The 4,504-nt window shown below is 37.9% G+C and overlaps 1 protein-coding gene and 1 long non-coding RNA gene across 8 annotated transcripts in view; both read left to right on the top strand.

Annotated features, from left to right (window-relative positions):
* DCLK1 (doublecortin like kinase 1) overlaps positions 1 to 4,504 on the top strand; it is a 327,891-nt gene that overhangs the window by 45,163 nt on the left and 278,224 nt on the right. The gene's annotated exons all lie outside the window — the stretch shown is intronic.
* The window catches only part of LOC111740984, a 16,670-nt gene that overhangs the window by 8,236 nt on the left and 3,930 nt on the right, over positions 1 to 4,504 (top strand). The gene's annotated exons all lie outside the window — the stretch shown is intronic.

Here is a 4,504-nt window from a genome sequence, read left to right as displayed (position 1 = left end):
AACAGCAAGAAAATAGGAATCCAAAGGAAGACTGACAGGACAGCTTCAGGAGTCAGCGCTGTAGCAACCTTGACATGCCCTTGGGCCATCTCACCTTGCCCTCTGAGACCCTCCGTACCAGCTAGCAAGCTGGCGGTGCTTGAAGGCAGATGGTAGCTTTCTTGGTTGACCCACAATTGTAGTTTCACTTGATGACATTCAGATACTGGTAATTGTTTCCTCAGTCACAAAGAAGAGCGTGCAGTAATTTAGGGGCTTGATTTGTCATAGGCAATGATAGGGTAAATTATGGCAAACCTGAGCAATCATGGGAACTTTATGGTTGAAGCATTGAAGATTATTCTGGATGGGTTTTTGGGGACAGTGGTACAGAGCTGACTTCTGACCTTCGTTTACCGTTGGTAATTTTTACCTGTACTAAAGCAATGTACAGAATATGTGCAGTATGCTTCCCTTCATAGTGAGAAAAATACTATGGATCATGTAAATTATGGAAAAAGATTTAGAAAACACACGACAATTTGATGAGATGTTACCTCAGAAAGAAAGGGATTGGAGTCTATCAAGGGTTCGTTTACTTTGAGTCTATCAAGGGTTCGTTTACTTTGTATCATTTAATTTCTTCACAATAAATGTATTTGAAGTATAAAGATAAAATATAAAAGTATCCAAATACAACTTTTAGAGCAATAGGTTTTGTTTCAAACTTCTCCTATAGGAAAAAAAAATAAATATTTTTATTATAATTTTAAGAAAAAAATTATTTTAAAATATTGATAAAATATTACATTGAGAGGCTTCACGCATTTTTATCACATCTTAGTTGGATACTTAAAGTGGATTCTTAAAACATCAGTTATTAATAATTTATTTTTGGCAATAAGGCGAAAATAAGATATTTGTTTTCCTTGACAGATGATATCTATTTGTAGGGTAGTTTTGTTTCAAAATTTCATCTTGATTTATATACTCACATGATTTTTTTGAAAAAATGGAGTGATAATTTTTGATGGGAAAGCGATATATGTATATATCTCCTAGGAGTAGTTTTTAAAAAAATTAAACTAGAAGCCAAGTAACCAAAAGTAATGAATATCCTTTTGTATTGGCTTGTTGCTCTCACATCAGTTTTTACACAGTTTGGTGTTCGTTTTTCTTCATGTGGCACACTGATCTCCTGTAGGTGGTCTTTCTAATAGGGATGTAGTGGGAACGTAGATAATGGCAGGATGATTGTAGCTTTCATGAGTGTAATTAACGTCTTGTAAAAGTACAGTTCTGTAAGACAAATCTTGAAATAGAATAGCTATTTCCAGTTCTCGGCTTTTATCCCCCGCCTTTTACGTTCCTTCCACTTCCGTGCTGTCAGCTTAGTGCTTCAAAGACGACTTCGAAATCCTCACGTTTGTTTCTCGCCTCTACTTTTTAGCCACTTCCTTCTGCAGGCTACACATAAACATTTTTGAAAGATTTCTGCAAGATTTGACCCCTGCGTGTCCAGTGACGTATGTCAATCATTTGAAAAATCAAACGTGCGACTATTGTTCCTTGTGGTCCAGTTTCTAAACCAAAAATCATTAACTGTCTGGGAAGAAAGGAAATGGAAGAAGACGAAGCTACTGTCTGGTAACGCTTGCATCTAGTCTTTTTCCTCAGTCTTCATTCTGCCTGGGAAAAGCCACTCAGGGATGTTTACTGACATTTCTGTGTAATTTTTGAGTGCCTCGGGGATTATTTGACTTTTTCTTTGTCGTGGTCTAATCCTAAGTGTCTCTTTGCCCTCGTCTATTTTTAATGCCAAGAGACAATTAAATCTAGTTTTTTTTTTCCTTTTGATAAACACAGTTGTTTGAGAAAGGGAAGTCTCAATTTGAGCCATGTCTATACTTTTCTAGCACATTGTAATTAGTTACAAAAATAGCAACTGAGAAATTTAGAGGAACTCCAGGAGGAAATGAACCCGTTGACTTGGAACCTGCAAATATCCCTCACTAGTCCTGTGCTGAGTAGAATGCCCAGAGCATCTTAAAGAAGCAAGTTTCCCATCCCTACCTTATAAGATCAAGCATAGACATAAGAGGCCTAGCTGCTAAGTACCACAGTGAACGGCACACAGTGGGTCCTTAATAAAATATTTGTTGTGTTAAAAAAAAAAAAACTGAGAAAACTCAAGGGAAAATACTGTTTCTAGGTGGGTTCCATAGATCGTTTATTTGTTATATGGTGATACTGTAGATTGGCTGGGATGTGAATAATACAATCATATATTTCTTAGAATCCAGTCCATGTTGAGTCACATTTGTAAGGTTTACAGTACCTACGTTTTGATGATTGCCTGGGCATAAATTGACAGCGTGGGTAACAGACATTTTGTTGTAGCCATTTAAATTTTCGTTATTATTCTCTGGATGGTGACTGCCACTCCATTTTTTCCATAGTCAACCTGCTGGACTGGGGACTGGGGTTGAGCTGATGAGGGATCCAACAGAGTATTTCATCATAAAATGGAGAGAGCTGCAGAGACTTGACCCATGGTCAGTAAAACACTAGCAATTTCAGTGTATTTTAGAGAACTCTAGCCTTGAAGTCACTGACCATTTAGGACTAGAGACACCATCTGATTTGTTAAGATAACCTAGCATTTTCCTGATTAAATAAGATGCTTTCTTATGGCCTAATGAAGGATGGATTGTTTACTCTTTGACTGCCCTTCTGTAAAGACCTTTAAATATCAGTTTGGAATGTGTAGGTACATTGTTTAATACTGAGCAGGTGGTTGCGGAATTCGACTGAGATTTCAGAGAGTCTAATGCTCAAAAGAATTTTAAAGAAGCAACTTCTGTTGTCAGAGCCCATCCCCTGGAACCATAACTTCGACCCATCAAGAGCTGGGATTCTGAGGCAACTATTGCCTTTTTCTGACTGTAGCCATCTGCTTGTATTCCCTTCTACCCACCGGGGAGCAAGGCGGCACTGGGAGGGATGCAGAAGAGAAAATGCTGGATGGCGGCTGGGCTCATCTGGCTCAGGTTTTGGTCTAAACCTGGACCTGAGTCTTTATTTTATATGCAAATATTTTTGCACCTTTGGTGCTTTCTGTCAACTCCATTTCAGCGAGGTTTGGAAACTGTGCTTCTTAGTGTGGTCTCTCATGTTCTAGGAGAACAGGTGTTTGGTGACACCATTGGCCCTTCTTGATGCAGTGATTCTGAGGAATATGGCTCATCTGTGCACATTTTTTTTTTTGAGAATTTAATTGACATGCCCAAGTAATTGCTAACATAGCAATGCTGGAGATAAGATTATCTAGCGGGGGCAGACTGCAAGCCTCTCCACCCTCATTAGCTAGTGCTTACCCATTGCCTGCTGTTGGTGGGATGCTACCAGCTGTCTTCAAATCGTTTTGGTCTGAGAGCATTGTCGTTCCCTACTCCAGGTGACTAGACCAAATGGAATGTTAAAGGAAAACCAAGTTTTCTCCTTAGAATGCCTATATAAATCAGTCTTTCTTAATTTCTCCTCAGAATGCCTATATAAATCAGTCTTTCTTGCTTAATTTTTTGCAATCTTTCTACTTAGGTTGAATACGTGTTATTTTTCCTGAAAGAACTGAGAGATCATATTCAAGCAATGGCTTGATGCAACCCTTTGGAAATTGTGAGACATGTGTGGGGGTGGGGGGGCGGGGGGGGCGGTGTTGGGGATGCGTGGATGAGATAGAGATGGTAGTTCCCAGTGCTTTCTTCCCAGACAAGATTAGAATTCCCAAACAATGAAACTTTCCAAGAATGCCATTTCTTTGAAGTGAGTATCTGCTTTTTAAGGCCACACTTTCTGAATATGACTTTTAAATTGAAACTATTAAAATCTGCATTTCAAAGCCACCTCGTTAGTTCTCTGTTCTTTGGAACTGTGGGTGGTCTTTGTAAGCAGTTGTCAGCATTTTTAATTTTTTAAAAAAAGTATGTGACTTCGAATTTTTTTTCTGTTTCATTAGATCTTTTTATAATCTGGCCTCAAAATTATTTAATAGTGCACTAAATAATGAGATTGCATCTTCAAAATTCACATTATTTTTGTAAGCCTTTATGATATTAAACTGCATAAATGAGGTGTTAGAAAAAGGAATAATTTGAGCAAAAATATACTTGAGACAAATTGAGTTCTTAGCTTCATTATGTTAATAATTATTTAATTCTGATTTTTTTCTCTTAAAAGTTGCTTTCATTTTAACTATTTGAACAATGTTACACCAAATTTTTATATACATCGAAATGCTTATTTAGTGACATGAGTGATGCGGAACTTCTACCAAACACTTACGTATGTAATTATTTAAAGCAGAGTTGCTCAACCTTGTGTCGTTGACATATTGCACCAGATGAGTCTTCGTTGGAAGGGACTGTCCTGAAAGAGTGTGTGGCAGCATCCATGGCCTCTACCTGCTAGATACCTGTAGAACCACCACCACTCCAGTTATGGCAATCAGAAATTTCTCCAGACA

This window comes from Pteropus vampyrus, unplaced genomic scaffold (assembly GCF_000151845.1).
Source record: "Pteropus vampyrus isolate Shadow unplaced genomic scaffold, Pvam_2.0 Scaffold71, whole genome shotgun sequence".
In the NCBI taxonomy this organism is placed as follows: Eukaryota; Metazoa; Chordata; class Mammalia; order Chiroptera; family Pteropodidae; genus Pteropus; species Pteropus vampyrus.
Note: the sequence above shows the minus strand (reverse complement) of the source record. Positions and strands in the feature narration are given on the sequence as shown.